The following is a 26,367-nucleotide window of genomic DNA, read 5'->3' as shown; positions in this document are numbered from 1 at the left end:
TGCCAGCTCACAGACTGCCGGGTGCCGACCACGGGGCCGGAGTATCGTGACGTCACGACTCCGCCCCCGTGTGACTTCACCCCCATCCCCCGCTATGCAAGTCTATGGGAGCGTGATGGTTTCTATCTTTAAAACTCTCTGCTTGTAAGCAAAATGGACATTCCAAATAAATGATATATTCATTCACATATACAATATGTCTACTTTATGTTGGCATCATCAAGTTGACATGTTGTTACTTTTTTAAGACATTAGAGGGCTTCAAATATTAGCAGCAATTTTCAAAATGTTCTCAAAAAATTCAGAATCTTAATTTTTCAAGGGCCAGTTCAGTTTGAAGTGGATTTGAGGGGCCTTTCTGTGAAAAATACTGCATAAATGACCCCATTATAGAAATTGCACCCCTCAAAGTATTCAAAATGACAATTGGAATAGCAGCAATGTGGAAGAGAAATCTCAAAATTAACATTTTTTGCAGTAACATGTTCTTGTAGCCCCATTTTTTTCAATTTTACAAGTGGTATAAGGAGAAAAAGCACCCCAAATTTGTAACCCAATTTCTCTCGAGTATGGAAATACGGAGAGAATGGAGAGTATGGAGAGATGTGGATGTAAAGCACTCTGCGGGTGCACTACACGGCTCAGAATAGAAGGAGCAACTTTGGGATTTTCGAGAGAGAATTTAGCTGAAATGGTTTTTGGGGAGCATGTTGTATTTAGGAAGCCCCCCTGGTGCCAGAACAGCAAAAAAAACAATAAAAAAAAACACATGGCACGCTATTTGGGAAACTGCACCCCTCAAGGAATGTAACAAGGGGTAGATTGAGCCCTAAAGCTCCACAGGTGTTTGATGAATTTTTGTTGAAGTTGGACGTGAAAATGAAAGATTAGATTTTTTTCACTAAAATGATGGTGTTACCCGTTAGCTGTCTGGGCATGCTGTGAGTTGTAGTTTTCCAACATATGGAGGGCCACACCTTGGCCACCACTGGTCTGCTCCCTGCCCCAAGCTTTTTATGGGGTACAGTTTTTATTTTTTTGCATTTTTTGGGGGGTCGTATGCGGTCTGTCGGACCTCCGGACTTCCAGTTACGCTCCGGCCGCACACCTCCCAATCCCGCCACGTACCCGTCGATTCTGCCGCACATGCACACCCGATCGCTGATTGGGTTAATCAAATGGGGTCCTGGGGTGTCAGGTGGGAGTCGTCTCCCGCCGGACACCCCGGGGCTTTAGCTAATTAACATGATCATCGCCGAGGGATCGCATATTTAATGTATACCATGCATCTATGGTGGAATGTGCGAAGTTATTGCGTAATCCGTCGTATATATACGGCATTCTGCGGGAAGGGGTTATGTGAGCCAAATTTATCCACCCCCTGTGATGGTATAATAAATGTGTCATACATAAGCAAAACTAAAGCAAAAAAAAAATAAAAATGCCTACAGAACTCGCTTACCAAAGCAACAATGATAAATGTCCCTGTATGTTGTTACTGGGGAAATAATTTTCCCATTCCTTACTGGGATAAATCTGGTGCAAATGTTGCTTTACGAGACAATCCAGGCTCAAAATTACGGGCTCTGTGGCTAGTGCACCATCCTGGAGAATGGCAATATTCCTACCATTTTTGTTCTTATGATGCACTCTCCCATATTGACATGGCCTTTACTTCTGGATGGGTATTAGGTTGCCTATGCTTTATACAATGCCTTCGCAGATCCCTCTCTGACCACTCTCCTTTGGTGCTTTTTCCTCATCACCTTCTCAAAATCATAACGCTTTCAATTTTGCAAATAAAATTCCATATGATGGCTTATTTTTGCGCCACCAATTCTACTTTGCAGTTAATTAATTGTGCGACAAAATTGAAGAAAAATGTAATTTTGTAAATTTTGTGGGCTTCCGTTTCTACGCAGTGCACTTTTCGATAAACATGACACCTTATCTTTATTCTGTAGGTCCATGCGTCGTGATTTTGTTGTACTTCGGAAAAAAATCATAACTACATGCAGGAAAATTTATACCTTAAAAATTCTCATCTTCTAACCCCTATAACTTTTTATTTTTCCGCGTACAGGCTGGTATGAGAGCAAATTTTTTGCGCCGTATTCTGAAGTTTGTATCGGTAGCATTTTTGTATTGATCTGACTTTTTGATCGCTTTTTATAAATTTTTTCATGATATAAAAAGTGACCAAAAATACGCTATGTTGGCATTTTTTTGCGCATACGCCATTGACCGTCCGGTTTAATTAACGATATATTTTTATAGTTCGGACATTTCCGCACACGGCGAAACCACATATGTTTATTTTTATTTACACAGGTTTTTTTTATGGGAAAAGGGGGGTGATTGAAACTTTAATTAGGGAAGGGGGTTAAATGACCTTTGTTAACTTTATTTTTCTTTTACTTTTTTTTTGCAGTGCTATAGCTCCCATAGGGGGCAATAGCACTGCACACACTGATCTTTTACTCTGATCCCTGCAAAGCCATAGCTTTTCATGGATCAGCATGATAAGGGCTCGATTGCTCAAGCCTGTAGCTCAGGCTTCGAGCAATCAAACGCCGATCGGACGCAACGGAGCAAGGTAAGGGGGTCTCCGCTCTCGTCTTAGCTGATCGGGATATCGCAATTTTATCGCGATGTCCCGATCAGCCCGACTAAGCTGCCGGGAAGCGTTTACTTTCACTTTCAGACGTGGCGGTCAACTTTGATCGCCGCGTCTGAAGGGTTAATAGCGCGCAACACAATGATCAGTGCCGTGTGGTGTTAGCCCAGGGTCCCAGCTATCATTAGCAGCCGGAACCGACCCGGTGTGATCCGGGGTCATGGTGTGACCCCGTTTTAAACACCGGGACTGGGCGTAGGGCGTACAGGTACGCCCTACGTTTTTAACAGGTTAAAGGTGTACTCCCGTGGGGAAAATTTTTTTTTAATCAACTGGGCCAGAAAGTTAAACAGATTTGTAAATTACTTCTATTAAAAAATCTTAATCTTTCCAGTAATTTTTAGGGTCTGTATACTACAGAGGAAATGGTTTTCTTTTTGGAACACAGAGCTCTCTGCTGACATCATGACCACAGTGCTCTCTGCTGACATCTCTGTCCATTTTAGGAACTGTCCAGAGCAGCATATGTTTGCTATGGGGATTTTCTCCTACTCTGGACAGTTCTTAAAATGGACAGAGATGTCAGCAGAGAGCACTGTGGTCATGATGTCAGCAAAGAGCTCGGTGTTCCAAAAAGAAAACCATTTCCTCTGTAGTATTCAGCAGCTAATAAGTACTGGAAGATTAAGATTTTTTAATAGAAGTAATTAACAAATCTGTTTAACTTTCTGGCACCAGTTGATTAAAAAATTTGGTGGGAGGGGATCAATCTGCAACTAATGCAACAGCTGTAGGCACCCTGATGGAAAACCACAGGTCTTTTGATGGATGCAGCTCATTTATGTTTCAATGGATGGGGTGGCTGATGTGTGGGAGGGAGGAAAATGGAATTGTGGGATTTGTAATAAAAAAAAGAAAAGTCAAACAGGAAATACCAGTTCACAGAAAGCTAGCCACAGTATTATGGTAATCTCACAACATAGCCATTTAGCCCCAAGACAAGTGCAGATCCTTCCTAAGCATGTCCATTACTGCCTGCCAGGTACGTGCTAAAATCACCTTATGGTGGATAATCCCTTTAATGCCTCAGGGGGTTGCTAAGTCTGTTTTCTGGGATGCTATGAAGGCTTGTTTTAGGGCGTCACTTATATAGGCCATTAGTCAATTGAAATCTAAGACTAGACTGCATTTTTGTGCTGCTTTTTCACTGTTTGGTACATATCTATTTTGCTTATGTATGTTGTCTGTATATGCTGTCTGTGGGATGAGTGGGGTTAGTTCTCCCTTTGGGGGTCCAAATGTTTGTACAAGTAAAGTTTTTTTTTAATAAACATACCGTAATCAATTAATTAAATTCCAAATAACCCTTTTCCCACATTTTTTTCATATCAAAAATAATTTAAACTGAAGAAAGACATTTTTTTCATGGCATAGAAAACTGTCTGAACTATAAAATAATACTATTTACATGTAACATTATTTGTTTATTGTGAATGCCATCAAAAAACAGACAGAACAGACTTTTTGGTGACCTTGCAATAAAATGCATTTAATTATTGAAGTCCTATCTACTCCAAAATGTTACCAATTTGATCCCTCATACACTTTTTGTAGAAAAAAAAAATATATATTATGTCTCGGCTGTGTGTTGTTTTAAGTAGACAGCTTCACATCAAGTTTATACCGAATCTCAAGGAAAGACACGCTGGTTGCTTAACTGATGTAATCTTTACTGAGATATAATGCACACGGTAAAACTGTAAAACAAACATATAAAAGACAAATATAAGCATGGCTATTCAAGTGCCTTACATTATGCATAGCTAATACATAGATAGGGTCTAACAGGTGCTCACTTACTATATACTGAAACACACATTATCTATCTACAAATGCCTAGCATCTCTCTACACAAGCTAACTAACAAAACCTTACTCACTGGCTTTGGTATTTATCAGAGTTGCAGTCTGTATTAGCTCCAAGAAGTCCTTTGGATCTTATCACTGTGGTAGCTGGAGCTGGAATGAAAGAGACGTGCCTGGGCTAGCCCTAGGCATTAGAGAGAAGGCCAGCCTCTAGGCTTCAAGAAAATGGAGGGTCTTAAAGGTACAAACCCTACTGAGTGCCAAGCATGTAAAATACATTGCGAAGGCAGCACGATATATATACAAAGCAGTGTTTTTTAGTAAAACAAAATACATACTAAGGTATCACTGTAATTGTACTGACCTATAGAATAAAGTTGATATGTCAGGCATACTGCACAGTAAATGGTGTAAAAATTAAACCACTTAAAATTAAAAGAATTTCAGTTTTTTTCAATTCCACCTTAAAAAATATATAGATTTTTTTTGTCTTGCATTACATTATATGGTAAGATGGTAAAATTAAAGCCATTAAAAATTACAACAGGTCCTGTAGGACAAGTTCTTAACCCCTTAAAGGGTTAGTCCAGTGGTGAAAAACGTATCCCCTATCCTAAGGATAGGGAATAAGTTTCAGAATGCGGGGGGTCCAACCGCTGCCCCCCCCCCCCCCCCGATCTCCTGTACAAGGCTCCGGCTCTCTGGCCGGAGCCGGCTTTGCCATAGAGTTGTATTGAGGGGGCATGTCTTCTGCCGCTTCGTGCGTTGGTCAACACGCCCCCTTCCCGCGGGCTGTTGGGTGACCGTACAGGAGATCGTGGGGGGCCCCAGCGGTCGGACCCCCTGCGATCTGAAACTTATCCCCTATCCTTAGGATAGTGGATATGTTTTTCACCACCGGATATCTCCTTTAAGGATTTTTTTCATTTTTGCACTTTCGTTTTTTCCTCCTCACCTTCTAAAAATCATAACGCTTTCAGTTTTCCACCTACAGACCTATATGAGGGCTTGTTTTTTGCACTGCCAATTTTACTTTGTAATGACATATATCATTTTACCAGAAAATCGACAGTGAAACAAAAAAAAATATTTGTGGGACAAAATTGAAAAAAAAAACCCCCCACCATTGTGTAATTTTTGTCAGCTTCTGTTTCTACGCAGTGCTCTTTTCAGTAGAAATGACACCTTATCTTTATTCTGTAAGTCCATACGATTAAAATGATACCTACCTTTTTTGCACTGAATTTTTTACCCATATCTGGGAATGTGTGGGGGGTAATTTTTTTTGCGCAATGGTCTATAGTTTTAATTGGTACCATTTTTGTTTTGATGGGACTTTTTGATTTTTATAATTTTTTGGGGCTTTTCATTAAAAAAAATTAGGGTATACAAAGTGACCAAAAATATATACTCCATTGACCGCACGGTTTAATTAACGTTATATTTTTATAGTTTGGATATTCAGGCACGCGGCGATACCAAATATCTTTATTTTTATTTACATTTTTTTTATGGGATAAGGGGGTGATAGAAAATTTTATTAGGGAAGGGGTTAATTCATATTTATAAACTTTTTTAAAACTTTTTTTATTTAACTTTTTTTTTCTTTTTTACACTATTTTTTTGTTCCCATAGGGGACTATTATTATAGCATAGCACTGATCAATGCTATCGGTGCTCGATTGCTCCAGGCTGCTGATGCTTCCTGGAGCATCGAGTCACTGATCGGACGGTGAGGAGGCAGGTAAGTGCCCTCCTGCCGTCTTCTCAGCTGATCGGGACACCGCGCACTAATTTTTGTACATAAAGTTAGAATTCAAACATGGATTTAAATAGTATACTTTTTTTTTTAACATTACTGTCTATGTAAATTGTATTGAATCACATTAATATTATTTTTTTTTAACACGTGCAGTAGCTTTAAAAAAAAAGAAAAGTCTGGAAAGATTGAGAAACAGAAAAACTTATATGATTTTTTTCATAAAATGTACCCTACATCTGACAGATACGATTTTTAAACTCATTCAGCTTTATTTCTTTGGCATATAATTTTATTTTTCCATTGTTTATGAGTTACAGAAACAGTTGACAACTGCCGTAAACTGCAAAGAACAGTAAGCATGCTTGCATGACCACCTTGGCTCCTTGTTGGAGATGTCTTGCTTGTCTGCTGAAAAAGCTGGTCAGGGAACTTAACCTCTTAAGGACTCAGGGCATACCTGTATGCCCTGAGCACGGTCCCGGTGTGAAAAACGGGGTCACGCCGTGACCCTGCATCACCCCGGGTCGCTCCCAGCTGCTAGCGATAGACGAGACCCTGGGCTAACAGCGTTCGGCGCCGATCGTTGTGCCGTGTGCTGTTAACCCTTGAGACGCGGCGATCAAAGTTGATCGCCGCATCTGAAAACGAAATTAAACTCTTCCCGGCAGCTCAGTCCGGCTGATCGGGACATCGCGATAAAATCGCGATGTTCTGATCAGCTGGGACTCAGGCGGAGGTCTTCTTACCTCTCTCCGCGGCATCTGATCGGGGTTTGATTGCTCCAAGCCTGATCTACAGGCTTGAGCAATCGAGCCCCTATCTCGCTGATCCGTGCAAAGCTATGGATTTGCAGGGATCAGCATAAGAGATCAGTGTGTGCAGTGCTATAGCTCCCTATGGGAGCTATAGCACTGCAAAAAAAAAAGTTAACAAAGGTCATTAAACCCCTTCCCTAATAAAAGTTTTAATCACCCCCCTTTTCCCATAAAGAAAACTGTGTAAATAAAAATTAACATATGTGGTATCGCCGCATGCGTAAATATCCGAACTATAAAATTATATAATTAATTAAACCGCACGGTCAATGGTGCATGCGCAAAAAAATTCCAAAGTCCAAAATAGCGCATTTTTTGTTAACTTTTTATATCATAAAAAAATGAAAAAAATGTATACATTTTCCTGCATGTAGTTATGATTTTTTTAAGAAGTGCGGCAAAATCAAACCTATATAAGTAGGGTATCATTTTAACCATATGGACCTACAGAATAAAAACCAAAAAATGCACTGCGTAGAAACGGAAGCCCCCAAAAGTTACAAAATGACATTTTTTCTTCAATTTTGTCGCACAATGATTTTTTTTTTCCATTTCGCCGTGGATTTTTGGGTAAAATGACTAATGTCACTGCAAAGTAGAATTGGTGGCACAAAAAATAAGCCATCATATGGATTTTTAGGTGCAAAATTGAAAGCGTTATGATTTTTAGAAGGTGATAAGGAAAAAATGAAAATGCAAAAACGGAAAAACGCTGAATCCTTAAGGGGTTAATGCCCTCTCCTCATTAACATGAAAGATACATGTGAACAGCCACCAGAGGGGGTTCACAATCTTTCAAGATTATCTGCATTGTAATGTTGTGGCTCACTCCTAGAATGACAATGAACCTTGTGTATGAACAAGTGGCTTTATTTATCTTCACACAGAGAAGCTGTCCAGCAACTACTGCCAAATGGGTACTGCAGTATTCCTACATAACTTTTTATAGAGCACATAAAGATTTTTAGGTATCTATGTACACAAAATACACACCAGGCTTCCAGCTCAAAAAAAAAAAATCCTAAGCTTTATTGGGAAAAAAAAATTAGTTTAATAAAAGTAAAAAAAAAAAAAACAATACACACACATTAACCTCTTCCATATTAAAAGTTCACATCACCCCCTATTTCCATTTTCCATATTAAAATATGAAAACATAATAAAAATAAACGTATTTGGTAGGGATGCACCGAAAGGGAAATTTTGTACCCAAACTGAAAATTTAGGCTGTGCTTGGCCGAAAACCGAAACTGAAACCGAAAATGCATTGCCCTGCCTACTTTTAAAAAAAAATGTTTTTATATAACTTTTAATTTTTCCATATACAGGGATGTATGAGGGCTTATTTTTTGCGCAGTGATCTGTAGTTTTTAATGGTACCCTTCTAGTTCTGATGTTTTTTTTAAATACTTTTAATAATTTTTTTAAATGTTTACGCCATTACTCTATCACTGTTATGAGCCATATACTGTAATGGGGGGTACTTTATCACTGTTATAAGTGTGACAGTGTGGCAAGGAAAGGGTGTATTTCCCCTAGCTAACCTTGGAGAAACCTCTATCTGTTGCCTAATTAATGAGGTAGCAGAGAGGGGAAGTCTGTTTAAAAGGAAGTCAAACAGAATAATCTGGGCTCTCCCCAGAAGACAGCAAGGTGGCTGTGGGGGGAGGCAGGGGTCCTGGTGAGGAACACACAGCCCGAGCTGTGAGTGGCCCCAAGTGTGGACGAGACACACAGCAAGAGGTTGCAAATGCTGTGTGTGAACAGTGAGTAGAAGGTTTCAGGAGGCATAAGTTTAACTGGCTGGGAAAAGCCCACCAGTTGATTTTTTAGTCAGTGAGCTGGATTTTTTAGTCAGTGACTGGACGGTCTAGGGTTTTGTTTGTTCCTGTGTTATGTTTTTATTTATCCTGCAACCTGTCTGGCGAGGGGCCGGACTTGCATAAAGTACTGTTGTTTGCCTGCTGATTGAAGTGGAAACGTGTCCTGTGGCGGTGTCAAGGATGATCCCAAAGCTATCCCCAGGGAGAAATCCTTACATAAGCCATATACTGTTATGGGGGTACTTTATCACTGTTATAAGCCATATAATTTTATGGGGGTACTCTGACTGTTATTGGGGCACTTTATCACTGTTATAAGCCATATACTGTTATGGGCGTACTTTATCACTGTTATAAGCCATATACTGTTATGGGGGGTACTCTATCCAGGACGATCATACACTATATCAGTGTTTCCCAACAGGGTGCCTCCAGCTGTTGCAAAACTACCTTTCCCAGCATGCCTCGACAGCCGAAGGCTGGTTTTGCAACAGCTGGAGGCACCCTGGTTGGGAAACACTGCACTCTATATTCCCGGGCTCACTCTTATGAAGATGGCCACTGAGTATGATCCGGAGCAGCTGCTGCACTATGGCAGATAACTCACAGTCACAGCACACCCCCTGCGACCTCCTCCACTCAGACCCCATGGACACCACCTCGGCCACCTCATCCACAGAACTCATGGTCCCGTAGCTCAGCAGCAGACAGCTCCCTGTCGGCTTGGGTTACCACGGCTACCAGGAGCTGTTCACGCGGCGCAGCTCATGACGTCATCAGTGCGACAACATCAGCCGCCTACAATTTCTACCATTACCGGTGGGTCCCTGGCTACTAAAAGAAGCCGGGACCGACGGGCTATGATGCAAATGCAGCTCCTGCACTCGAGTCATAGCAGTGGTGGGACTCAGGGTATACAGGTGCGTTTTGGTGCGCTAAGTCCCTGGTGCCCAGGGCGTACCTATATGCCCTGTGTCATTTAGGCCAATTTTGGAGCATTCCTAGTATTTGGTATTGGAGTGTGCATAATTGTCAGAACTATTATAATATAACTTTATATATCCCATACGGTCAATGGCGTTAACATAAAAAAATACCAAACCACAGAAGTGTGTTTTTTTAATAACATCATATCCCAGAAACAATTAAAGGGTACTCCAGTGGAAAGCAACTTTTTTAATATCAACTGGTGCCAGAAAGTTAAACAGGTATGTAAATTACTTCTATTTAAAAATCTTAATCTTTCCAGTACTTATCAGCTGCTGTACACTACAGAGTAAGTTCTTTTCTTTTTGAATTTCTTTTTTTTCTGACCATAAGTGCTCTCTGCTGACACCTCTGTCCATGTCAGGAACTGTCCAGAGCAAGAAAGGTTTGCTATGGGGATTGTCCTTGCTGTGGACAGTTCCTGACATGCACAGAGGTGTCAGCAGAATGCACTGTGGTCAGACAGAAAAGAAATTCAAAAAGAAAAGAACTTCCTCTGAAGCATACAGCAGCTGATAAGCACTAGAAGGATTAAGATTTTTAAATAGAAGTAATTTTTTTTTCTATTTAAAAAGTAGTTTGGTTTTTGTTGTGTTTTTTTTTTTTTCACACCCCTGCATGTTTCAGGCCTATAAAAATACTCTGCATGCAGGTATTATATTAGTGTTTTGTGTGGTTTTGACATAACTTTATACATTTTACTCACATTGTACATGTTTATACAATATATGTACTGTATACACATACACACATACATTGGCCCCCAGGGCCAATCCCGGCCCATTTGGTAACTATGTTGGCTTAGGCCACGACCACCATTTTCAGTCCGTGTCAAAAATATGACATGCTGAGAAAATTACCAGATCATATTCACTAGCTGACTACGATCGGGTCCGCAGCCCCAGTTATAGTTATAGTTAATGGCTCCGTATCTGTCAGTATATGTCCGTGCACATATACGATTTCAGCCGATTTGGGCTTCTGAAACTGTATCTGTGTAGCGGACACTCAAATAGTGGTGTGAAGCCAACCTAAGACTGGTAACCTGGAGGATAATTTAATTACATATCTGTAATCGGGTGAATCGTGTAAAAACAAGGGTTGATTAGAATTTTAAAAAGGCACCCTGCGAGCTATAGCCAAATAGTACTATATGATCCTTTAGGATAAAGTGGCAAAATATTAACCACTAGGATATAGTTGATATTGGTTGTGTCTAACTAGGATAACGGCAATGGAAACTCTGAAATATGGACAGCATTGCTAGATAGATATCTAATCATAAATACAACTGCTTTATTACAATAAGTTATAACCATCAGGAAGCTGGTAACATTTTATGCTGATGTGGCTTGAATATTTATGTTAGGGATCTTGTGGCTGAATGCCTGTAATACAGTGACCCCCCGACCTACAATGGCCCCGACATACGATAATTTCAACATGCGATGGCCTCTCAGAGGCCATCGCATGTTAAAGGCAGTATCAACATACGATGCTTTTGTATGTCGGGGCCATTGCATAAACGGCTATCTGGCAGCGCTGACTGCTCCAGCTGCCGCTGGATAGCCGTTTACAGTGCCTTGTGTGCTCCAGTGATGGTCTCCTACCTGTACTCGGGGCTCCGGAGCGTCCTCTTCGGGATTCCCTGCATTGCCAGCGCTCTCCATCGTCATCATCACGTCGCCGCGCACGCTGTCCCGTCATCCAATAGGAGCGGCGTGCGTAGTGACGTGATGGTGGCGACTTGAGAGCGAATATCCCGGGGAAGCAGAGATGTCCGGAGCGTCGGGGACACCACGGGGACGCGGCGACAGCGATGGAGGGCGACATCCAGGGCAGCGCTGACGAGCGGTGACGGGTCCGGAGCGGCGGGGACAGGTGAGTACAACTTCCTATTCTTTCCATTGCACGGATACCTCAACATACGATGGTTTCAACAAACGATGGTTCATTTGGAACGGATTACCATTGTATGTTGAGGGACCACTGTATTGGTTGACTAACAGGGGAACATTGGTATCCCATATGCAATGTTGAAAATCATACAAAAGCCTGCATAACCTAGATACTTGAAGGACATAATACACACAACATGAGGCTTTGTTACCCAGTAAGGAAGTTCCTTCAAATTATGAAAGCATGATATGAAGGTTAGCAAGAATGATGACGGTAGTGTGTGTGTGTAACAGACATGAAATATAACATACAGAACATATGGCTTTAAAGCGATACCCATACCAAAAGTACTCAATCACCAAGAGGTGGAGAGACAAGCAGAACAAACAGAAAGTTATGAAATGTTAACACATGTGATAAAGGACTAAACGGATTATCCAGGAATAGAAAAAGAGAGCTAATGTCTTTCAAAAACAGCTCCATGTCTGTCCCCAGGTTGTGTGTGGCATTACAACTTGGCTCCTTTCATTTCAATAGAACTGAGCTGCAGAACCATACCCAACCTGGAGACAAACAGGGAGCTGTTTATAAAAGAAATTAGCTCTGTTTTTCTATTCCTGGATAACTCTTTCAACACAAATGATTGCTAACTTAAAGACAATGACATGCAATTGTTATTCAAAGACGTGAGACAAAAGTAATGACAATGATAACATTCATGGATTGGAGATTGCACACTGAGGAATGTGAACAGAATTTCCATTCGCAGGACTTTCGCGCAAATAATTAACATTTTCTTTCCTTACGCGGATCAATTTCAGCAGTGGAAGTGTCCACCGCTGAAATTCTGCAGTGTAAAGTGGTCAGAGGAATACCCATCCACACTAATATTAGGGGTTCACACCGTTGAATTCCGCCGGAGGATTTGCGTGCCAATTCCTCAGTGTGAACATACCCTAACAAGGGCTCATATAACGTACAAAGGAAGAGAACATGGTCGTGAACAATTTATAACCTGAGAACTACCACTTCTGAAAGTCTTGGGATATAACCCAAGAACTTACCTACAAACAGTGATGTAACTAAATAGGTATCTATGTGATGAATGTACGTAAGACAGACGTTAAAACAAAGACAACATGAGGTTTTGGTGGATTGGTGAGGGCAATTTGTCTCTAACAATATGTTTCTGTGTACCGTACAAGAAAAAAACGTGAGCATGAAAAATAGGTAACATGCGTACTACAACTTTAAAAAAAATCACACAATGCCAGGCTTTGTGGATTACCAAGAGCAATTTGCCTGTAACAACTATGTGTAGACAAACCAGAGCGAGAAACAAGCTTACGGCAACTTGACACATGAACTATAACCTAATGATGCATGCCTCCTTCTGAAGTACTTACATAGAAAAAAGGAATTTATCTTAAAGTGATATTACTATTATAATAGCCTGAATGCTTCATGATATATTAGCGAAAAGCGAACATACATGAAGATCTAGCTTAAAATCGGTGCTCAATAAAGCATAAGTGATACCCATTCTGAACTAAAGAGGACTGCAATCTATAACTGCAAGACAGACCCGTACTTATACCAATTACCATATCCAGAACTATACACGACATTGCTGTACCATTAAAGAGGTTTTATTAACTTTTCACTATTGTGCCTGTGATGCTAAGGTATGTCTTAAAGGGGTACTCCAGTGGAATACTTTTTTTTTAAATGAACTGGTGCCAGAAAGTTAAACAGATTTGTAAATTACTTCTATTAAAAAATCTTAATCATTTCAGGACTTTTTAGCAGCTGTTTTCTACAGAGGAAAATCTTTATTTTTTGAATTTCTTTTTTGTGTTGTCCACAGTGCGCTCTGCTGACACCTCTGTCCATGTCAGGAACTGTCCAGAGCAGCATAGGTTTGCTACAGGGATTTTCTCCTGCTCTGGACAGTTCCTGATATGGGCATCAGGTGTCAACAGAGAGCACTGTGGACAACACAAAAAAAGAAATTCCCAAAAATGTAAGGGGTATTCCGGAATTTTTTTTATTTGACTATGCTACAGGGGCTGTGCAGTTAGTGTAGTTCATAATATAGTGTCTTTACCTGTGTGTGATGGTTTTCTCACAATTCTTATGTGATTTTCACCCCAATATTTATTTTTAACAGCATACAAAATAACTGCTGTCTCTGAATTTTTCCCAGGTTGCAATGCGGTCGAGACCTGACTCACTAGTCAGCTGATGACAGGGAGGCCTATCTGCTTCAATGGGTGAAGGGATCAATCTGCAACAAATGCAACAGCTGTAGGCATCCTGATTGAAGACCACAGGTCTGCAGTTCATTTAGTTTCAATGGGTGGGGTGGCTGATGTGTGGGAAGGAGAAAAATTTAATCATGGGATTTGTAGGCAAACAAGAAAACACAAAACAGGAAATACAAGATCACAGAAAGCTAGCCACACTGTTATGGTAATCTCACAGCATAGCCATTTAGCCCAAGACAAGCGCAGATCCTTCCTAAGCATGTCCATTACTGTCTGCCAGGTACGTACTAAAATCACCTTATGCTGGATAACCCCTGCTAAAAAGTACTGAAAGGATTAAGATTTTTTAATAGAAGTCATTTACAAATCTGTTCAACTTTCTAGCACCAGTTCTTTAAAAATAAATAAATAAATAAATAAAATAAAAATGTTTTCCAACAGAGTACTCCTTTAAGTGCTTTACATGTGTGGGTTGGATGTTTTCCTGGTCCCCCCCAGGTTCAGCATTCCTCTCGTCTCTGGATGACTGTTGTTTCAAGCCTTTCCCAGGAACCTGTTTGGCTCCATACAACAGCTGATCACAGGGGGCTTGGCTTCTTCTTGTCTTCCCTGACAAGGCAGCCCCCTGTTGACGCGGTCCAGCTATACGTGCCGCCACACTGATGTTCAATGCATCGCTGTCATGTGATCTAAGCAGTCTGCAGACAGTGTGGGACGCATTGAACATCAGCATGGCCAGACGTAAATCTAAACCGCATGTCAGTGTTTAACTCCAATTGGGAGCTTTCGAAACTGACTGGGAATGTATGTCAAGCCAGAAATCTTTTAAAAAAACATCTGCAGACATCTGTTTCTGGGTTATTGCTCCTTGCCAGTAGAGAGTATGATGCTAGCTGGTTAGAGAGAGGCCTATCTTTATAGGACTAAAGGGGTATTGTTTCTTTTTAAGGACACTCTCTTTAAATGGGCACTGTCAGTTCCAAAAACTTTTTGAATGTTGTTACTGATAAAAATTAAAGATCTTTTGTAATATGGTTGTTTAATTTTTATTTTTTTAATATTTAATAAAGAAAACCGCTCCTGAAAATCCCACCCATACATACTGGGACACTAACCAGTCCTGCAGAAGCATCAGGCTTGTCCATGAGTCATGGACAAGAGATGACTGATGGACAAGGCTGCATGATCAGACACACCAATCACCTCCCACCACCACAAGCGAGGGAAACACTCCCTTCCCCTGAGAGGATTTCTAACACTGTGAGCTAATGAAAATACCGTAGGTATTTTTAATAATAAATATAAGTGATAGAAGCTTCAAAATTAGATGTGCATGGTCAGGATTAGGTACTAACTAACATTTTATTTTTATTTTTTGGATCTGACATTTCTTTAAGGAGAAACATTACCCCCTAAAGTTTTATTAGTTTTGTAATGTTTACTTTCCTTTTTCGCTGCTCAGCTGCTTAGAATACTGAGCATCTGTTCATTATTGGAATGTCTGCCAGCAGCAGTGTGTCCCAATGAAATCTAAAAATGTTTTAGAAACAGAGAAATACTTTTACCACTTTTACTATATATAAATGAAATAAATATAATATGCAGAAAGTAAATAAAGCAAATAAAGTCTTTTTTTATTTAAAGTAAAATTGGCAATAAAAATCTATAATTATGTGAACAATGGTCTTGTCCTTTTGTGTAAGTTAAACCTGAGGTCTGCAATTGTACACCCCAGTACAGAAACTAGAATGTATTAAGTGTGATAAAAAGGAGATTTTTTTGTACTCTCTGTAAAATCTTTCTTGTAGCCTTTATTGGGGGCACTGAGACCATGGGTATTATGCTCCTGTCACTAGGAGGCTGACACTAGGCAAAAAAAAAGAAGTCGGCTCCTCCCAGAAGGATATACCCGCCCACAGGCACAGAGCTAATTAGTTGTGTCACAAGCAGTAGGAGAAGTCAAACCCCAAAAGGAGAAAAAGTCCGAAAGGACACCAGAAAAGAATAAAAGTCAACAAACAACCTGACCAGGAACGATAAATAGGTGGGTGCTGTGTCCCCCAATGAAGGCTACGAGAAAGAGATTTTACAGTGAGTACAAAAAAATCTCCTTTTCTCGGTCGCCTCATTGGGGGACACAGAGACCATGGGACATCCCAAAGCAGTCCCTGGGGTGGGAAAAACAACCGCCAGAGAAGGAAAGGTCAGGCCAGAGACTGATCTTTAACCAGTCACTCAAGACAGTGGTCGAGGCCCAGAGGAAACCGGAACCCAGCTACCAACCACCAGGCCTCCCCTGCAAAACACGAGGGGCAAGGCAGGACCCACAAGGAAGGAATTGAGCAGAGACGGGGGCCAACAGTCATCCAAAAGGCAACAAATGGTCGCCTCGGAGGCCTGCTGGGCCAAACCTGTCTTGGCAGGAGAGCAAAAAACACCCCTGAGGAAAGGAATCACAGAGGCCTGGCCTAAACTCGGGAGAGAGAGATAAGAGATAAGAGAGAAGGAGGAACACAAATAGACAGGAGGGAAGGAGCAGAGCCATCCAGAACACTGGAGCAGCTGCCCAGAGAAACAGAGGAACCCATGTCCAGGAAGAAAAAGGAGGGACCCTGGAGTCCCAACCAGGAGAGACAGAGAACCCCAAGCCAGAGCGAACACTCTAACTGAGCACCCAGACCAGGCAGGACATGGAGCGGCGAGCAAAGACCGCTTCTGCGGAGAAACAGAGAAGAAGAGTAGGACTGGAACCCTGCCAAGGCCAGAGACGAACTCCCAGGATGGTGAAAGCTCCAGGAACAACCACTCCAGAGCACAAGACACGGAAATGTCACCTGCCAGAGAGGCCGGAAGGGGAAGGCCTAGAGACACCCTAAGCAGAAAGATCGCTGGAGAGTAAGAGCAGAGCCCTCACATCCAGAAGGAAGCACAAGGACTACCAGGATGTCTGCCAAGCAAGACATATCCAGACAGGGAGAAAGAGAGAGAGAGTAGTGCGTGGGACTGGAGAAACCAGGGTATGGACCTAGCCGGACTCTACCGGACCTCACCCAGAGGAAGAGGGGAGAAAACATGAACTGTCCCGGCCAGAGCAACCAGTGCCCCTGCGAAAACTAGGATGGCTACAGCTGCAACAAAACTATATCTAGCAGAACCCCACCAAAAGAAGGGAGAGACCGAGGGCATGAGTGAAATAAGAGACCCTCCGACACAGGGAGGTCGGGGGGCAACGGCTGCAAAGGCAAGAGTAGGAGCCGTACAAGGGCCATACAACCCCCCAGAAGAAGGGGGAGCGTGAAGGCTGAATCTCGATAAAAGGCACCCAACTAAGCTACACCCAAGCCAGTAGCGGAAGGGTTAAACGAGATGGCTGAGCCAGTCACAGCAGGAAGTACAGAAGACTGACAGCACTTCACCTAGAAAGGGAGAAGAAATGCAAGGACCTCCTGTGAAATAGCAGTGTTACGCCGAGCGCTCCGGGTCCCCGCTCCTCCCCGGAGCGCTCGCTACACTCCCCTCACTGCAGCGCTCCGGTCGGTTCCACGGACCCGGGGCGCTGCGATACCACCTCCGGCCGGGGTGCGATTCGCGATGCGGGTAGCGCCCACTCGCGATGCGCACCCCGGCTCCCGTACCTGACTCGCTCTCCGTCAGTTCTGTCCCGGCGCGCGCGGCCCCGCTCCCTAGGGCGCGCGCGCGCCGGGTCTTTGCGATTTAAAGGGCCACTGCGCCGCTGATTGGCGCAGTGGTTCCAATTAGTGTTTACACCTGTGCACTTCCCTATATCACCTCACTTCCCCTTCACTCCCTCGCCGGATCTTGTTGCCTTAGTGCCAGTGAAAGCGTTTCCTTGTGTGTTCCTAGCCTGTGTTCCAGACCTCCTGCCGTTGCCCCTGACTACGATCCTTGCTGCCTGCCCCGACCTTCTGCTACGTCCGACCTTGCTTCTGTCTACTCCCTTGTACCGCGCCTATCTTCAGCAGCCAGAGAGGTTGAGCCGTTGCTAGGGGATACGACCTGGTCACTACCGCCGCAGCAAGACCATCCCGCTTTGCGGCGGGCTCTGGTGAAAACCAGTAGTGACTTAGAACCGATCCTCTAGCACGGTCCACGCCAATCCCTCTCTGGCACAGAGGATCCACTACCTGCCAGCCGGCATCGTGACAGTAGATCCGGCCATGGATCCCGCTGAAGTTCCTCTGCCAGTTGTCGCTGACCTCACCACGGTGGTCGCCCAGCAGTCACAACAGATTGCGCAACAAGGCCAACAGCTGTCTCAACTGACTGTTATGCTACAACAGTTACTACCACAGCCCCAGCAATCATCTCCTCCGCCAGCTCCTGTACCTCCTCCGCAGCGAGTGGCCGCTTCTGGACTACGACTATCCTTGCCGGATAAATTTGATGGGGACTCTAAGTTTTGCCGTGGCTTCCTTTCCCAATGTTCATTACACTTGGAGATGATGTCGGACCAGTTCCCCACTGAAAGGTCTAAGGTGGCTTTCGTAGTCAGCCTGCTGTCTGGAAAAGCCCTGGCTTGGGCCACGCCGCTCTGGGACCGCAATGACCCCGTCACTGCCTCTGTACACTCCTTCTTCTCGGAAATTCGAAGTGTCTTTGAGGAACCTGCCCGAGCCTCTTCTGCTGAGACTGCCCTGTTGAACCTGGTCCAGGGTAATTCTTCCGTTGGCGAGTATGCCGTACAATTCCGTACTCTTGCTTCTGAATTATCCTGGAACAATGAGGCCCTCTGCGCGACCTTTAAAAAAGGCCTATCCAGCAACATTAAAGATGTTCTGGCCGCACGAGAAATGCCTGCTAATCTTCATGAACTTATTCACCTAGCCACTCGCATTGACATGCGTTTTTCCGAAAGGCGTCAGGAGCTCCGCCAAGATATGGACTCTGTTCGCACGAGGCGTTTCTTCTCCTCGGCTCCTCTCTCCTCTGGTTCCCTGCAATCTGTTCCTGTGCCTCCCGCCGTGGAGGCTATGCAGGTCGACCGGTCTCGCCTGACATCTCAAGAGAGGACACGACGCCGCATGGAGAACCTCTGCCTGTACTGTGCTAGTACCGAACACTTCCTGAGGGATTGTCCTATCCGCCCTCCCCGCCTGGAAAGACGTACGCTGACTCCGCACAAAAGTGAGACAATCCTTGACGTCTACTCTGCTTCTCCACGTCTTACTGTGCCTGTGCGGATGTCTGCCTCTGCCTTCTCCTTCTCTTCTGTGGCCTTCTTGGACTCTGGATCTGCAGGAAATTTTATTTTGGCCTCTCTCGTCAACAGGTTCAACATCCCAGTGACCAGTCTCACCAGTCCCCTTTACATCAATTGTATAAACAATGAAAGATTGGACTGTTCCATACGTTTCCGCACGGAGCCCCTTCTAATGAGCATCGGATCTCATCAAGAGAGGATTGAACTTTTGGTCCTCCCCAATTGCACCTCGGAAATTCTCCTTGGACTTCCCTGGCTTCAACTTCATTCCCCAACCCTGGATTGGTCCACTGGGGAGATCAAGAGTTGGGGGCCCTCTTGTTCCAAGGACTGTCTAAAACCGGTTCCCAGTAACCCTTGCCGTGACTCTGTGCTTCCTCCAGTAACCGGTCTCCCTAAGGCCTATATGGACTTCGCGGATGTTTTCTGCAAAAAACAAGCGGAGACTCTACCTCCTCACAGGCCTTATGATTGTCCTATCGACCTCCTCCCGGGCACTACTCCACCCCGGGGCAGAATTTATCCTCTCTCTGCCCCAGAGACTCTTGCCATGTCTGAATACGTCCAGGAGAATCTAAAAAAGGGCTTTATCCGTAAATCCTCCTCTCCTGCCGGAGCCGGATTTTTCTTTGTGTCCAAAAAAGATGGCTCTCTACGTCCTTGCATTGACTACCGCGGACTTAATAAAATCACGGTTAAGAACCGCTACCCCTTACCCCTCATCTCTGAACTCTTTGATCGCCTCCAAGGTGCCCACATCTTTACTAAATTGGACTTAAGAGGCGCCTATAACCTCATCCGCATCAGAGAGGGGGATGAGTGGAAAACAGCATTTAACACCAGAGATGGACACTTTGAGTATCTGGTCATGCCCTTTGGCCTGTGCAACGCCCCTGCTGTCTTCCAAGACTTTGTTAATGAAATTTTTCGTGATCTGTTATACTCCTGTGTTGTTGTATATCTTGATGATATCCTAATTTTTTCGGCCAACCTAGAAGAACACCGCCAGCATGTCCGTATGGTTCTTCAGAGACTTCGTGACAATCAACTCTATGCTAAAATTGAGAAATGTCTGTTTGAATGCCAATCTCTTCCTTTTCTAGGATACTTGGTCTCTGGCCAGGGACTACAAATGGACCCAGATAAACTTTCTGCCGTCTTAGATTGGCCACGCCCCTCCGGACTCCGTGCCATCCAACGTTTTTTGGGGTTCGCCAATTATTACAGGCAATTTATTCCACATTTTTCGTCTTCACGGGTTGCCTACGCAGATCGTCTCGGATAGAGGCGTCCAATTTGTGTCTAAATTCTGGAGGGCTCTCTGTAAACAACTCAAGATTAAATTAAATTTTTCTTCTGCATACCATCCTCAATCCAATGGACAAGTAGAAAGAATTAACCAGATCTTGGGTGACTATTTACGACATTTTGTTTCCTCCCGCCAGGATGACTGGGCAGATCTTCTACCTTGGGCCGAATTCTCGTATAATTTCAGAATCTCTGAATCTTCCTCCAAATCCCCGTTTTTCGTGGTGTACGGCCGTCACCCTCTTCCCCCCCTCCCTACCCCCTTGCCCTCTGGTCTATCCGCTGTGGATGAAATTTCTCGTGACCTTTCCATCATATGGAGAGAGACCCAAAATTCTCTCTTACAGGCTTCATCACGCATGAAAAAATTCGCAGATAAGAAAAGAAGAGCTCCTCCCGTTTTTTCCCCTGGAGACAAGGTATGGCTCTCCGCTAAATATGTCCGCTTCCGTGTCCCTAGCTACAAGTTGGGACCACGCTATCTTGGACCTTTCAAAGTTTTGTGTCAAATTAATCCTGTCTCTTACAAACTTCTTCTTCCTCCTTCTCTTCGTATCCCTAATGCCTTTCACGTCTCTCTTCTTAAACCACTTATCATTAACCGTTTCTCTCCCAAATCTGTTCCTCCCACTCCTGTTTCCGGCTCCTCGGACATCTTCTCTGTCAAAGAGATCTTAGCCTCTAAAAAGGTCAGAGGGAAAAAATTTTTTTTAGTGGACTGGGAGGGTTGTGGTCCTGAAGAGAGATCCTGGGAACCTGAGGACAACATCCTAGACAAAAGTCTGCTCCTCAGGTTCTCAGGCTCCAAGAAGAGGGGGAGACCCAAGGGGGGGGGTACTGTTACGCCGAGCGCTCCGGGTCCCCGCTCCTCCCCGGAGCGCTCGCTACACTCCCCTCACTGCAGCGCTCCGGTCGGTTCCACGGACCCGGGGCGCTGCGATACCACCTCCGGCCGGGGTGCGATTCGCGATGCGGGTAGCGCCCACTCGCGATGCGCACCCCGGCTCCCGTACCTGACTCGCTCTCCGTCAGTTCTGTCCCGGCGCGCGCGGCCCCGCTCCCTAGGGCGCGCGCGCGCCGGGTCTTTGCGATTTAAAGGGCCACTGCGCCGCTGATTGGCGCAGTGGTTCCAATTAGTGTTTACACCTGTGCACTTCCCTATATCACCTCACTTCCCCTTCACTCCCTCGCCGGATCTTGTTGCCTTAGTGCCAGTGAAAGCGTTTCCTTGTGTGTTCCTAGCCTGTGTTCCAGACCTCCTGCCGTTGCCCCTGACTACGATCCTTGCTGCCTGCCCCGACCTTCTGCTACGTCCGACCTTGCTTCTGTCTACTCCCTTGTACCGCGCCTATCTTCAGCAGCCAGAGAGGTTGAGCCGTTGCTAGGGGATACGACCTGGTCACTACCGCCGCAGCAAGACCATCCCGCTTTGCGGCGGGCTCTGGTGAAAACCAGTAGTGACTTAGAACCGATCCTCTAGCACGGTCCACGCCAATCCCTCTCTGGCACAGAGGATCCACTACCTGCCAGCCGGCATCGTGACAAGCAGAGATCTAAAAAACTCCACCCCAACACCATGGGGGTGCCATGATGGTCTGGGTAACACTAGGCCTCCCCTAGGAGGTAAGAGCAGTGCGTAGCTTGACCACTAATACCACCTGTCCATGGAAGGAAAGATGAGACAATAGATTAGTTGGAGCAGAAGTCTTATAGAGCCAATAAAGCACCTCCCCTGTTAAAGATCCTTTTTCATTTCAGAACGGTTGAGATCCTCATTGAGGATTAGACTCCTAACCTCTGGATTATGAGACCAGTGCACTATCCACTGAGCAATTTTGCAGCTGTGGGTGGGGAATGTAACCCCGGATGGGCCAGAGATGGAACCCTGGACATGACCGCACCTCAGCAATGGCAGGGACACTGCAAACAACTCCACCCAAAAGGAGAGAGAAGAAATGGCTGCAACAGCCAGAGCAGGGTCCCCACCAGTGAGCCTGGTGGGTGCCATATCAAAGAACGCCCTGAGAAAACGCAAGGTCACCATCAAATCCCTTGAACTAAAAACAGGATCGACCGCAAACCAATGTGACATCATACATGCTGCTGCTATAGAAGCTCAATGCACCCGCAGGGATACGACATTTGGTTGTCACCCACCAGAAGCAGGGTCCGGAATCCAGCCACAAATGTGGTGGAAGGCACGCTCCCATGGTCATTGGGAAAACCTGGGTGCATGGAAGAGCACCCTCCTTACCACACCCGCATGCCGCGGTGCACCAGGATTGCAGCCGTGGATGCGGCGGATAGCACGTCCTTTAATGCTATAGCAGAGGGCGGAAGGACAACGGTCAACTCTGACAGATAGCAGGGTTCCGAAACTGCAATCATGGACGTGGCAGACGTCGTAACCTCTAAGGATGGCGTAGAGGGCCCTTGTACATCGGTCAACTCTCACTCACAGGGAGTACCAGAATAGCAGCTGCGGCATACGAACCAACCCTCTATGGATGGTGGAGAGGGTCCCTTGTACAGCGGTCAACTCTCCCTCATTGGGGAGTACCGAAATAGTAGCTGTGGCAGAAGATCTGTCAACTCACACTCACAGTGGGAGTAACGGAACAGCAGGTGCGGCAGACAACCCAACTGCCATGGATGGTGTGGAGGGTCCATGGGACATCGGTCAACTCACACTCACAGTGGGAGTACCGGGATAGCAGCTGCAGCAGACAACCCAACTGCCATTGATGGTTTAGAGGGTCCATTGTACAACGGGTAACTTTCACGCACAGTGGAGTACTGAGATAGCGGCAGATGGCACATCCTCAATGAGCAGTGGAAGGAGTAAGGGTGGCCGGGGGAGTAACGGAACAGCAGGTGCGGCAGACAACCCAACTGCCATGGATGGTGTGGAGGGTCCATGGGACATCGGTCAACTCACACTCACAGTGGGAGTATCGGGATAGCAGCTGCAGCAGACGACCCAACTGCCATGGATGGTTTAGAGGGTCCATTGTACAACGGGTAACTTTCACGCACAGTGGAGTACTGAGATAGTGGCAGATGGCACATCCTCAATGAGCAGTGGAAGGAGTAAGGGTGGCCGGGGGAGAAGGAAACAGGCTCAATGACACTCCCCGTGCAAACATGAAGAAAACATCCATGCAGCTGTTGTCCTTGGTGGGATCTAAATCCCAAATGATTGTAGCAATGCATGGCAACGGCGTTAACCACTGAGCCACTGTGCAGCCCCTTGGGAGTAACGCAGGTTACTGTCCCAAAGACTGAACCTTCGGCAAAACTGCACCCCCTGCTACCGGAGCACGCGCTGAGAGGAGAGAGAGGCCGAGGGCAGAATGTTTCAAGAGGTCCCAGGCGCGCGATACAGCGCCGAAGAAAAGGGGGCAGAGCAATGACTAAGCCCAAGCTGCGGGCTCAATTAGAGAGCCGGATGTGGCACGGGCCAGAGGAAAACGGCCCCTATATGCGCCTGCTGCGCTAAGAAGCGGGGCTGTGCAGCGCAGGAATGGCAGCCAGAACCACCTCATGCCCAGCTGCAAGCACCGCTTGCGGCCCGGAGACAAGTAATACCGCCACCAGTGCAGAGGATGGGTGAGTCAGAGACCCATTAACCCTTAAAGAGCCAGGTAGTAAAAGGCCCCTGAGTGTGTCTTCCCCCCTCCCCCACCCAGGGAAGTGAGCTCTGCCACAGGGGGGGTTAGGGCATACTCACCCACAGGGAATACCCACAGGGAGCAGACTTACCCACGGGGAAGATACTTACCCACGGGAAGCCTACTTACCCACCAACTAAGTCTTCGACCAGCCAGGGCCACCTGCCTTAAGCTAGCTCAGTTGGCAAACAGGGGCAAATGGGGTCCCGGACCCAGGGTACACCGCCAGGCACTGGTTGTTGGTGAGGAGGGGTTTACGGCCCATCCAGCAATGTTCCGTGCTCCTAGCTCACAGGTAGGGGATCAGGCAGTGCCATGCTCCAGTCGCCCCACGCTAGAGAAAATAACAAAGGAAAGAGAAACAAAACTTTGACAGAAACTGGGGAAAACAAACAAAGAAAAAAGACCAGACCTGTGTCTGCCTCATATGGACACTAAGCTAAAACTGATTAGCTCTGTGTCTGTGGGCGGGTATATCCTGCTGGGAGGAGCCAATTTCTTTTTTTTTTTGCCTAGTGTCAGCCTCCTAGTGGCAGCAGCATAATACCTATGGTCTATGTATCCCCAATGAGGCGATCGAGAAATATAAAAAAATTTTAGGAAAACATTTGCATAAAGAGGTTTTTGGTTCCAAAGTTAAGCAAGTAAAATGTCTATAATAAATATATTTTAATATGTTTAAATTGTCTGGTAGTAACAAATTAATTTGTTGTAAAAATTTTTTATTCTTGAGATATAATCTTAAAGGGGTTACCCAGGAATAGAAAAAAACTGCTAATTTCTTTGAAAAACTGCACCCTGTCTGTTTCCAGATTGGGTGTGGTTCTGCAGCTCAGTTCCATTAACCCCTTGCCGCAGAATGCCAGGTTTATACGGCGCTGCCACATGGGAGGGTTATGAAGTGAGCTCAGGAGCTGAGCTCGCATCATACGCTCACGGTCCCGGCTGCTGTGAGCAGCCAGGACCCGTGGCTAATGCCGGACATCGCCGTTCCGGCAGATGTCCAGCATTAACTCTTTAGAAGGGCGATCAAAGTTGATCGCCGTGTCTAAAAGGGAAAGGAAAAGTATCCCGGCAGCTCAGTCAGGCTGATCGGAAAATCACGATGTCCCGATCAGCTACCTGCCTCCTGTGCATCCGAACGGCGATTGATTGCTGCAAGCCTGAAATCCAGGCTTGAGCAATCAACCGCCGATAACACTGATCAATGCAAAGCTATGGCTGATCACTGTAAAAGATCAGTGTGTGCAGTGTTATAGCCCCCTATGGGAGCTATAATACTGCAAATACAAGTTTTCCCTAATACAAGTTTTAATCACCCCCCTTTTCCCATAAAAAAAAAAAAAAAATATGTGTATATAAAAATAAACATATGTGGTATCGCCGCATGCGTAAATGTCCGAACTATAAAAATATGTTGTTAATTAAACTGCATGGTCAATGGCTTACGCACAAAAAAAATCCAAAGTCCAAAATAGCGTATTTTTGGACACTTTTTATAACATAAAAATTTTTATAAAAAGCGATCAAAAAGTCAAATGAAAACAAAAATGGTACCAATACAAACTTCAGATCACGGTGCAAAAAATTAGCCCTCATACCGCCCCGTACATGGGACAATAAAAAAGTTATAGGGGTCAGAAGAGGACAATTTTAAACATATACATTTTCCTGCATGTAGTTATGATTTTTTTCCAAAGTAATAAAAAATCAAACCTATATAAAGTAGGGTATCATTTTAATCATATGGACCTACAGAATAAAGACAATGTGTCATTTTTAATGAAAAATGTACTGCGTAGAAACAGAAGCCCCAAAATTTACAAAATGGCGTTTTTTCTTCCATTTTGTCGCACAATGATTTTTGTTTCTGTTTCTCCGTAGAATTTTGGGTAAAATGACTGATGTCATTACAATGTAGAATTGGTGGCGCAAAAAATAAGCCATCATATGTATTTTTTTGGTGCAAAATTGAAAGGGTTATGATTTTTAAAAGGTAAGGAGGAAAGTACGAAAGTGCAAAAACGGAAAAACGCTATGTCCTTAAGGGGTTAAAGTAAATGGAGCCAAGTTGTAATACCACATAAAACCTGGGGACAGACGTGAAGCTGTTTTTGAAATAAATTAGCTCT

At 44.7% G+C, this 26,367-nt stretch overlaps 1 protein-coding gene across 3 annotated transcripts in view; it reads left to right on the top strand.

Annotated features, from left to right (window-relative positions):
• Positions 1-26,367, top strand: part of CPM (carboxypeptidase M) — a 184,880-nt gene that overhangs the window by 22,480 nt on the left and 136,033 nt on the right. Inside the window, exon 1 of one of the 3 annotated variants that reach the window (XM_056574178.1) lies at positions 4,670-4,723. The exons of the other annotated variants lie outside the window; for them this stretch is intronic. The gene's annotated coding sequence lies outside the window, so the exon portion shown is untranslated. Of the gene's footprint in view, positions 1-4,669; positions 4,724-26,367 lie in introns of those variants that run through there. 3 annotated transcript variants of the gene reach the window in all.

This window comes from Hyla sarda, chromosome 4 (assembly GCF_029499605.1).
Source record: "Hyla sarda isolate aHylSar1 chromosome 4, aHylSar1.hap1, whole genome shotgun sequence".
Taxonomy (NCBI): Eukaryota; Metazoa; Chordata; class Amphibia; order Anura; family Hylidae; genus Hyla; species Hyla sarda.
This window is presented reverse-complemented; position numbering and strand designations above follow the sequence as displayed.